The sequence below is a fragment of the Peromyscus californicus genome, unplaced genomic scaffold (genome assembly GCF_007827085.1).
Source record: "Peromyscus californicus insignis strain IS unplaced genomic scaffold, ASM782708v3 Scaffold_13__1_contigs__length_99412109, whole genome shotgun sequence".
Taxonomy (NCBI): Eukaryota; Metazoa; Chordata; class Mammalia; order Rodentia; family Cricetidae; genus Peromyscus; species Peromyscus californicus.
The window spans coordinates 51,987,068-51,998,901 of record NW_026294424.1 but is presented as its reverse complement, the minus strand read 5'-3'; the positions used below and the strand labels follow the sequence as shown (position 1 = coordinate 51,998,901).

The 11,834-nt window shown below is 39.0% G+C and overlaps 1 pseudogene; it reads right to left on the bottom strand.

Annotated features, from left to right (window-relative positions):
- Positions 1-215: 215 nt before the first annotated feature.
- Positions 216-11,834, bottom strand: part of LOC128108754 (ubiquitin-conjugating enzyme E2 D4-like) — a 54,997-nt pseudogene continuing 43,378 nt past the window's right edge.

Sequence of the window (11,834 nt, the reverse complement as noted above, 5' to 3'; positions counted from 1 at the left end):
AAAGCACTATATAGGATCCAGATGTCGTGTATATTTCCCATCCTTACGTGGCTTATTCTTTTTATATTTCCTACTCTTTGTTTTTCATATCAGATTGATTTTATTTTCATCAACATCAAAGTAACTGTGTAGTAAAAATTTAGCCTACACAGTTCGACATTGCTTAGCTGCTAGACCTTTGAACAGATGGCTAGGTCTCTGGTGGCATTCTGAGGCTATTGGCTTTCCAGGTCACTTGTTGAGATACTGCAGCTCTCCAAGCTTCTTTGCCCTTGATCAGTCTCAGTCCTGGTCATCTCTTTCATCAGGTGGTGGTAGTGACCATATAGTAATTTCCCACTGGCTTTTTTGTTCCTTTTTGTTGGGGTTGTAGTTTTCTCAGAAGCCTTTCTCTTTGCCCTCCTTGGTGGGGTTTTCTTGACCTTGGTAATCATTTTCACCTGGAAGGACAACAGAGTAACGTGCCAAGGGCATATGGGTCTTCAAGAAGATGGAATACGTGAGGGAGACTGAAGGAGAAGGGCAGTGGGTTGAGGAAGGGGTTAATGCTAGGCCAAGAAAGGGTTAGGAGTGGAAATCACTAGAGAAAGGACTACACTTGGCTTGGACCTTCTTACCATTCTACAGCTTCTGGAACTGGATTCACCATCCTTCTTGCCAGCAGTTCTGGTTTTGGGCTCATGGAGACTTTTGGCTTTCTTAGACTTGGTACCTGAGGTTGATGGCCTGATATTTTTGGTAGGATCCTGTGACTTCTTAGTTGCCTTCGCCATACTGAAGCCTGGGTTGGTCTGGCTCAGGGCTCAGAGGCACTTTCTTATGAAGCCATCGAGAACAGTGGAAGGCCACACCCCTGAGTCCCGATAGGTCAACAAGATCCTCCCCAGCCAATAGTGGCTGTGGAGCTGCTTTGACATCACAAAGCCCAACTGTGGACACCTCATAGCCCTGATCTTAGCAGGCACTGGGTGGGAGATCATGGTGTGGCTCACAATCAGAAAGTATCCTCTTTGACAGTCCTGGTTGGGGTAGATGCTATCAAGGCAGTAGAGTCTGGATCCAGACAGGAGGCTTTTCTTGAACTTCTCCAAGAGACTCATGCTACCCTGTTGTTAGAGTTTTCCTGCCTGGCCACTGCCAATCAGTGATTTATATATTGACCAATCAGCAACACATTTGACATACAGACCATCCCACAGCACCTCCCCTTTTCTTTTCTTAAAAAGGAAGATTTTAACCTTTACACATCTCCAAAGTCAGCTTGGTATATTTGGGAATTTGGGCGTAGCTTCTCTTACTACTTCCTGCTGGAGGGGGGCGCTGTATCTTATGGGGACACAAAGAATATTTTAGGATTATGGAGTAGTCCATGAGGGTGTATCGTCTGAGCCAGTTGCTTTGAAACGGTTCTGGATGTTGGATCATTTGGGCCATGGTGTCATCGGAGACCTTTCAGATGGTCTTGACTGGTCAAACCTGATGTGTCTTAATCTGGAACAAATCCATAGCCTCTGGCTTTCTGTGGGAACAAAAGCAGAATCTCCTTTCCAAAGCAACATATCCTTATATCCAAATTTTGAAGTCAAGGTACCTTTAAAATATACATTTTGGCATAACTCAACAGCTTTTGTAATCAAATGTTTTTCTTTAGTTACGAATATCAAAGAGAACATAATCCAGATTCTTTGTGTGGTAGCCATCTTTACCTGGCTTATTTTTTTATATTAGCTTGAGCCTATTGCTTTGAACTGCAGCCTTCTAAGCCTGAAACGGTGCTGGTGCTGTGGCTGCTGGCTCCGCCCACTTCAGCTTCCCAACATGGCGGCAGTATGCTTACCGCCAGCTCTGGGAGCCATCGTGGGTCTATGCTTTTATCCAAGCAGCGTGTAGCCCAGAAACCTCTTTTTTTGTTTTGTACTAGCAAAGGCTAAATCCACAATGTAGCTTAATGTGCCACTTGCAGAGGCCTCATTCCCGCCATATGGCGGCAGGTCGAGCGCGCACACTAGGAACCTACCAGTAGCTCAAACCGGCAGCTGCCGCTCATTTGAGAGAGACAATTAGGAACTGTTTTTAGCTCCGTTTTAGAATCCTTTTTTTCAGTTTTTAGGTGGAAACTCTTGCCACCACGTTGGACGCCATTTGTTGCTAGAGTTTTCCTGCCTGGCCCACAGTCAGGACAAATCTCTCTCACCCGCCAGTCCCAAGCCGCTCAAACCCGATCAAATAAACACAGAGACTTATATTGGTTACAAACTGTATGGCCGTGGCAGGCTTCTTGCTAACTGTTCTTACAGCTTAAATTAATCCATTTCTATTAATCTATACCTTGCCACGTGGCTTGTGGCTTACCGGTACTTTACATCTTCCTTGTCCTGATGGCGGCTGGCAGTGTCTCCCTCACTCAGCCTTTCACTTCCCAGCTCTATTCTCCTCCTTGTCCCGCCTATACTTCCTGCCTGGCCACTGCCAATCAGTGATTTATATATTGACCAATCAGCAACACATTTGACATACAGACCATCCCACAGCACTACCCTCTTTCATATTCTCAATGTTGTGATAGAACACGTGGCAGAGGGTTTGCTCCAGTAAACTCTTCCGGAAATTTCCTCCCACTCAATGGTTCATTCTGCCATGTCCCCTCCTTAGTAAGTTAGCTAGAATTTGGTGTATTTTACCTTAAGTCCTTCCAAAATTAATATTGAAGTATCTGCATATGTGAATCACCCCATAAATAAAGACAAAAAGAATTATTAATGAATGAATATCTCCCTACCTGATGAATTTGGCATTAAAACCTGACAATTTTAGCCAGGGGTGGTGGAACACGCCTTTCTTCCCAGCACTTGGGAGGCAGAGGCAGGATTTCAGTGAATTCGAGGCCAACCTTCTCTACGAAGAGAGCCAGGACTGTTAAACAGAGAAACCCTGTCTCGGAAAACCAAAACTAACAAAACAATACAAGAAACCTGACAATTTGGTTACATGGTGTGCTGGCTAGTTGTATGTTAACTTGACACAGCTAGTGTCCTCAGAGAGAAGAGAGCCTCAATTAAGAGAATATCTCCACAAGATCAGACTGTAGGCAGGCAGGACTGTAGGGCATTTTCTTAATTAGTGACTCATGTGGGAGGGCCCAGTCCATGATGGGTGGTGCCATCCCTGGGCAGATGGTATTGGGTTCTATAAGAAAGAAGGCCAGGGGAGCAAGCCAGTAAGCAGCACCCCTCCGTGGCCTCTTCATCAGCTCCTGCCTCCAGGTTCCTGCCCTGTTTTGAGTTCCTGTCCTGACTTTCTTTGATGATGAGTTAACTGTGATGTGGAAGAGGAAGTCAAATATATGCTTTCCTCCCCAAGTGGCTTTGGCCACAGTGTTTCACACTACTCTTTCTTTGAGGATTTTCTTATATTATTTTTAAACTATTTTTCTATGACTTTCTTTACCTGTTCTCTCTCTCTCTCTCTCTCTCTCTCTCTCTCTCTCTCTCTCTCTCTCTCTCTGGCTTCTAAGCACATTTTCAAGCATACTGTACCTGTTCAGAAGTTTCCTCAGTCTGGACCTGGCTATTTGCATGCCTGTAACCTTTTCTTACCACATGAGCCAAGCCTTAAAAGGCCAGGCTACCTGTCTTGACGGACCAGACAGGAAGAGGCAGTTGCAAGCAAGGAGCATAAACTGTGGCATCTGAGCACCATGACTCCGGAACAATGTTGCAAAGCCCTTCTGTGCCTCTGCAGCCTCCGTCTAAAGCTCTGTTTATCACATGGTGCTGTCAGCAGGCTTTCCCCCCTGAGGTCCTTGAGAGCACAGCCTTAAGTCCACCTGTATCAGCCAGAGGACCAGCTCTGGGAGGCTGTGGTGTCCATGCTGTGGGAAGCCTTTTCTACTAGTCTCCTGCTAGGTAGAGTACCAGTTTGTCTATGCTTGAACATATGTGCCCTATGTTGGACCCCAAATGTGTTTATCTAAGCTGCTCTATTATCAGTAAAGACTCAGGAGTCAGATAATGGAATAAAAATCTGATAGATCAAAGAAGTGGCAAAGGAGCTACCAGCTGTCATTCTATCCACACTTCCCAGCTGGAAGAGAGCTCAAAATCTAAGTCTCTCCCTCCTCCTTCCTGTACGTTCTCTCTAACCACATTTCTGGCTTCTCTATGGTTAATTCCCACCAACTGTCCCCTGATTCAAAGGTAGCTTTATTAACATGGTCTTGGAGTGTCACAGTATGATCAAATATCCTGCAACAGTTGATAGTTTCTGAAAGACAGGGAATTGTTGCCTCCAGTTATAAATTGAATGCTGAGCCGACCAGGCTCCAGTAGAGATAGCTCCTGATTCATGGACACATGGACAGCCCTGGTTAAATTTAGTGGGTCCCCAAACAGAAGAACTATATTGAAGTGAAAAAAACATTTTGTATGAAAGAGAGCTGACAGGCAATGTAGGAGATGGGAAAGGACAGAGGTGGTGAGGTTGGTTTGTGTGCATGTGCACACTTGTAAAGTTACCAAATGACAAATTAATTAAAAAATATTATATCATTGCACCCATTACTCTCCTTAGGTATGAGCATATGCAAAACTTGTTGCTTTTCTACTTGTTTCCTGTGAAATACTTTATCCATGTAAAGTTAGGAAATCTGAGATGTTTGAATATAGGTGAAAAATGAAGCTTTTTTCCTTCGGTGCTGGAGACTGAACTCAAGGTCTCCTGCATGTCAGAGCCCTATACTAAGATACACTCCCTGTCTGAAATGAAACACTTTAGTATACTTATTTACCATACAGAAGGAAGAGCAAGGGGGGAACAAATAGGTGGTCTTTGGAATGTAAATAGTGGCTTCACTACTTCCTACACCTTTTTTTTAACTGGACATGTTACTTTTCACTTCAGGTCTATTTCTCCATCTCTTTAATTGATGAAAATTCACTCTAAATAGTTGTTATGTGTAGAGAGCAACATCTCTGGAAATCTTAAAAGTTCTGAAAGTTAGCATGTATATACGTATATGTACTTGAATTTATTTGGTGCCAAAATATTTAGTATTTCATTTTTAGCACTATTACTATGTTTCATACAGAAGATCCTAATTTGATTATAGATGGCACCCCTATCCCTGAAGTACCGGGAACTGTGGTTGGCACAGTCTATATACACCCTTCATAAAATGTAGACATTGTATGATACAAAGCCCCGAGTATTCAGTGATTTTGATCTTAGCATTCTGACAGGCGTAAGGTGGTATCTCAGAGTTGCTTTGATTTGCATTTCCCTGATAATTAGGGATGTTGAGCAATTCCTTAAATGTCTTTCAGTCATTTGAGTTTCCTCTGTTGAGAATTCTCTGTTTAGTTCTATAGCCCATTTCTTAATTGGACTGTTGGGCATTTTGATGTCTAATTTCTTGAGTTCGTTATATATTCTGGATATCAGTCCTCTGTCAGATGTGGAGTTGGTGAAGACCTTTTCTCATTCTGTAGGCTGTCGCTTTGCCTTGTTGACCATATCCTTTGCTCTACAAAAGCTTCTCAGTTTCAAGAGGTCCCATTGATTGATTGTTTCTCTCAGTGTCTGAGCTACTGGTGTTCTATTTAGGAAGTGATCTCCTATGCCAATGCGTTCAAGACTACTTCCTACTTTCTCTTCTAGCAGGTTCAGAGTTGCTGGATTTATGTTGAGGTCCTTGATCCACTTGGACTTAAGTTTTGTGCACGGTGATAGATATGGATCTATTTGCAGCCTTCTACATGTTGATATCCAGTTATGCCAGCACCATTTGTTGAAGATACTTCCTTTATTCCATTGTACACTTTTGGCTTCTTTGTCAAAAATTATATGTTCATAGGTGTGCGGATTAATGTCATGGTCTTCAATTCGATTCCATTGGTCCACATGTCGATTTTTATGCCAGTACCAAGCTGTTTTTATTACTGTAGCTCTGAGGGATCTGGATGCAGAGATCCATGGGCTAGGCCCCGGGTGGAGCTCAGGGAGTCCAATTAGCAAGAAAGAGGAGGGTTTATATGAGCGAGAATTGTTGAGACCAAGGTTGGATAAAGCATAGGGACAAATAGCCAAACGAATGGAAACACATGAACTATGAACTAATGGCTGAGGGGTCCCCAACTGGATCAGGCCCTCTGAAAGGGTGAGACAGTTGATTGGCTTGATCTGTTTGGGAGGCATCCAGGCAGTGGGACCAGGTCCTGTGCTCATTTGCATGAGTTGGCTGTTTGAAACCTGGGGCCTATGCAGGGTCCCTTGGCTCGCCTGGGAGGAGGAGACTGGACCTACCTGGACTGAGTCTACCAGGTTGATCTCAGTCCTTGGGGGAGGCTTTGCCCTGGAGGAGGTGGGAATAGGGGGTAGGCTGGGGGGAAGGGGAAGGGGCGGGGCGGGGGGGAGAACAAGGGAATCCATGGCTGATATGTAGAACTGAATTGTATTGTAAAATAAAATTAAAAAAAATTTAAAAAGCCCCCAGTATTTAGAATTAATATTCACATAGCTCCTGACAGTTTAAGATAAATTATTATGGATTTACTACAATCAGATTAGAAAACCTAAATTAAATAACAATATTGAAGTCCTAGTCCTTTGTAGCCCTCACCAGAACTTCCTCTGTATATTATTTTCATGCCATCTAGACCATGAGATCACAGTGCCTTCCATGATTTGTAAGGTTATGAAACTAAAGACTAGTATAATACCACTTTAGATGACACAAGGAGAGAGCAAAGCTTTTCATTATTTATACATAAATTCTACAGCTTGTAAAGAAGAATTTTGTTAAAATCACCCAGACTCTGACAATTTTAGGAATAATCTTTACCTATCTTACACTGGTGAAATGGACATATCCAGGTTGGTGTTGTTCATTGTTTTCTGTTACTTTTTACTTGGTTTATGCCCACTGATTTTCTTTCTTCCCACCAAATATGAACACTGTAAAAGGAATCTGCTCTCCTCAAGACAAGTTTATTCATCAAAAACTTGAGAAATTTTACGAGTTTTCCATATTTGTTATCTTTTCAGCACATCAATTATGTAAGAGCATATTTCATCTTCTTTTGGCTACAGCTGTGCATCTCCAGGTTTAACAACATTTACTATTGATGCAAACTCCTAACAAATCAATGACTTTTATGATGATTGTAAACACATCATATGTATATTGCAGAAATCCTAATAAATAATTTCTTTTTTTTAATTCTGAAAAGACCAAGTACATTTGTATAGTGATGATGAAACTGGAAGTTACAGAAAAAGGTAAAAAATTTTCATAAAGAAGATGTGGTAATTTTTAAGCATTTCAAACGCTAGAGGACAGGTAAGGTAGTAATAACTACCAATATATGTCTCTTGTTTGTGTTCTTCTTTCCTTTTGCAAAATTAGTTACTTTCTTTGATATGGTAAAAGGTTGTTTGATATATCCAATTGAAGGATGCAAATTTCAAGCTGTGTGTAGGTGATACATGAATTTTTCACTCCTGCTGACAACACATTGACTACTGTGCAGTTCCTTAAATTGACTCAATCAAACCCATGCTGCTTATGCTTTTAATTGATTGAATTAAAACAACGTTTAGAAACTTTTAATCATTCCATTATACAAGGGTTCCCTCACTTACATGCCTAAGCCAACTCATGTGGACTGTGACTTTTTAACTTGTAAATTCCCACCAGATGGGACTTCAACTTATTTGGCATCAGGTAACATTTTAATAAATCAAAAGGCACTTTTATTTGGGAGTTCATGTTGCAACTGTGTGTAAGGAGGTACATAGAGGTGTTCATTTTCCCTTCTTATTCCTGAATTTGCAGAATATCAGATGCTAGAAATCATTAAAACAGGGAAATTTTGATAGGAGTCCAAAACAAACCTTTGCTGTCACATATACATATACACACATATATGTTATGTATATTCACATATACATTATATACATGCATATATATGCTCTCTCTATATATTTATATATTTATATTTATATAATGTTTTTGAAAAATAAGTTTTGTGATTGAGGTCTCAATCCTGGACAAGACATTTGCACAGCATTAATAAGGCTTATGGAACATTTCAGAATATGTGATGGAATTGGGTAAGAGTGTGAGAGCCAGAGAATGGAGAGAGGAGCTGTTAAATATAATCTTCTAAGAAGGACATGTACATAGCAACCATGAACTCACAGCAGCTGTGCATACTGGCACTGGGTCCACAGGAATCAGACCCTCTTCACACTCAGTTACAGTCAGGGGGAGGGATTTAAAGGGATACACTACATACTTCTTGGAGAAGGAGAAGCATTATATCCACTTGTGTACCAATCATTAATTCCAAACTCAGTATTTGACAGAGGGCTCTGATTAAACTCTGTGGGATGTGGAAGGAACTAAAACTAGTAAATATGTTAAAATATTTACAGGGATAAGGGTAAAGAGGTTGGAAGGAATGTGAGGAGATGGCAAAGGTCCTGGGGAAAGGGAGCTAAACACCAAGTGTGCATTTGTGAAATGGTTAAAGAGCAAAATTGACCTAAATAATTTCAAGAAGTATACAAGATTTCACTATAAATCTTACAATGGCCTTGAACTCATTATGCTGTCTATGTTGATTTCAAACTTGGAATCCTCCTGTGTAAGCCTCTCTGGTTCTGGGATTCTATCCATGTGCCAATGTGTTTGACAAGAAAATTTCCATCTTGAACTGTGAGATATCATCTGTGTTCCTGGACCTCATATATCACAGAGGGGAAATGGGGCAGGGGGAATCAAGTAGGGTTAAGATGCTCCTGGAGCATAAGTCAAGTATGCAGTTAGCAGACAGTTATTTTGCAGTAGTACCTGAGAGAACCAAGAACATCAGGGAAAAATAAAAGTAGAAAATAAGAAGCAAAAAATATATTCAAAGATAATATAATAAATAATTACTAGATCTAAATCTTGCTTGAAGTCCAACACCCCAAATTCTTGAGTTCTCAAAGGCATTTTAGTATTTCAACTGCTGTTGCTGATGTTATCAAAGTACATTCTTAGTGTCAGCTAGATATTGAATATAATGGTTCCACAGTCTGTGAGGAAATACTACAAATAGCACCATCTTCACGTTTGCTGATGTCTGTCTCCTGTCAGAGAAAAACTGCCGGTCACAGCTTGGCATTTCTGAATTTTTTTTTATATTTATAACATGTAAACAAAATGTGTAGAAAGAGGGCAACAATATTTTACAAATCTTAAGTCAGGAGGAAGGAAAGGAACATTGGGCACAGATACTTGTTTTGAAGACGGTGGTTGCTATGACTACTTAAATCATCTCTTAAGGTGATGTCCTTTCCTTTCATGAATTTTTTAGAAGTTTAGTTGCCCTAACAACAGCACTTAAGATGAAGAGCAGGGCTTAATGAATCTGTTTTTGTTTACAAGGACCATCTTTCTCTTACTTTCTACATGTTCCTCCAGAAAAAAAGGTTTGAAAAACATTGATTCAAGGAGATTAAAACAGTATCTACAATTTAGATCAGATAACAGCAAATGCACTGATCTGTATTTTCTTTGCAGAAAAACCATTGTATTACTGTAAAAAATAATGTTAGAATTGTGGAAAAACACATCACAGAATTAGTCACAGTATTTGCCAGGAAAATACAAAAAAAAATTAGAATAAAATTTATATATTTCTACTTAAAAATTTAAACCAAGTTTATTATATAAATTTCTGAGGGCAGTATACCTTTATTGTTTAACTTTATGGTTTATAGCTAACTGATGGTGTTTATTATATTATCTAACATTGAATTTAATAAAAAAGAAAAGCAAACAATTTATCCTAGAAATGTTGTGCTGATAGAAGCTCTAGCTCATAAATATAGATACCTTCATACATAAGTGGCTACTAATTGCATAGGTATTTTTGTATGTATATATTGATCTGTATGCCTCTCCTTATTATCTATTAATTTGATATTTTCCATCACCTATTCATTATACTTATTAACCAAATAATCAATAAGAATTCCACAGTGAAAGTGTAAGTAAATTTTAGCTATAAATAGAATATTAATTTAAAGTAATTCTATGGACCCTTGGGAAGGTATCCATTGCAGTGTTGTTATGCCCAGGAAACCTTGGAAAAATAATAATTGTTATCATTGAAGGTTGATTTAATGTTATACAACTGATATAAAAGTAAATTGTCCATGACTGATATGTAAAATTAAAATAATTATAAAATAAAAAAATTTATTAAAAAAATTGCCAAAGTCTAAATACATTGTTACTAAAATTGCTAGTTATATATCCAATTTTAGATTTAAAATTAGATTAATAAAGCATTTAGAGTATTCACATTTACATTTAAAGCAGCATATTCATGGGCAATTTTTAATTAAAAAGGAAAATGAATTGACATTTCAGTTTTATGAGCATGAGAGTATGGGCTTAAATTTATTATTTTATAATTCAGTATTTAGATTTCTTCAATTTAGTTACTGGGAAAGTTTTAGCTTATAATGAGAAAAAAATTGAAATTAATTATATATGGAAATATGTCCAGGTATTTTATTTGGTAAAAATTCTCAACAGATTTAAAGGTAAATTGCAAATTTTATTTTACCAAGGTAAAAAGATAAAAAAGAACAAGCAAATTTATATATTACCAAGTTATCAAGTTTTATGTCATGAATATGACACGCAAGTATTTTAGTTAAGATTTATTAAAAAGGTTAAGTTTTTGAAATCATCCATAAAATTTAAACTAACAGTAAGTACATGCATCAAAACAGTAAACATACTTTTGAAACTAATCAACGGGAGAAGATTAGACAGTGTGGATTCAATCTGACCTCTTTTGTAGATGCAATTTTCTCTTTTTCTTCCATACATGCCTGTTTATTATTCACTTTTTTTTTTTTGCACTGGGAAATCGCAGCATTGAATAAATAACAACCCCTCTTTTGAAGGATGATAGATGAGTACAAGCAGGGCTGGTTGCCATAAAATGTCACACTGTTTCCTACTTTCTGTCCAAGTGAGCTCCTGAATCTGGAGGAGCTTCCCTAGAAGACATCCTGCTACACTCATAGAGCAGTTCCTTGTTCAACCATCATCAGAGAAGCTTCTTGTTGTAGTAGATGGGAACAAATACAGAGACCAGCAGCCAGACAATGTGCAGAGGGTGAAGACCTTGAAACACTCAGTGGCATGTCTCCATCAAATCCCTTCTCTACAGGCTCATATAACCTTGCAGTAGTGAAGGTGGAAAGCCTTGGAGAAGCAGAGGGAGTGGAAACCTCAGGAAAAGGCCTTCTGAACACAGGGGAACCAAAGCACATATGAATTCACAGAGACTGTGGCAGCATGCACAGGGCCTATATGGGTCTGCACCAGATGGAGTACCAGTATCAAGAGTAAAAGTGGACATATGCTCCCATTTCTAACCCAGAAGCTATCTCCAGTTGATAGCCAACAAATGAAAAATTGGTTTCCCCTGACAGAATCTTACTGAGGGTACAAATCACTCTTAAGGGAGGGCCTTGTGGCCAGCTGTAGATGACCAACACAAAAAAAACTCAATAGCATCTTGAAAGTTTGAAAGTGTTTAGTCAGTTTTATATTTTATTTATCTATTATTTATTCATTTATTTATTGTTTACATGCCATTTGCATTTATATTATAGCTCCTGGATTTTTCTGGATTTCTGTTTTTTTTGGATTCCTATGTGTACTAATGTGATTGTCTCTGCATTTCTTGTGCTTTTTTTTTTTTTTTTTTAAGGGAGGGGTTCTTTTTCTTCTGTTTGCTTGCTTGGTCCTATTTTGGTTTGATTGC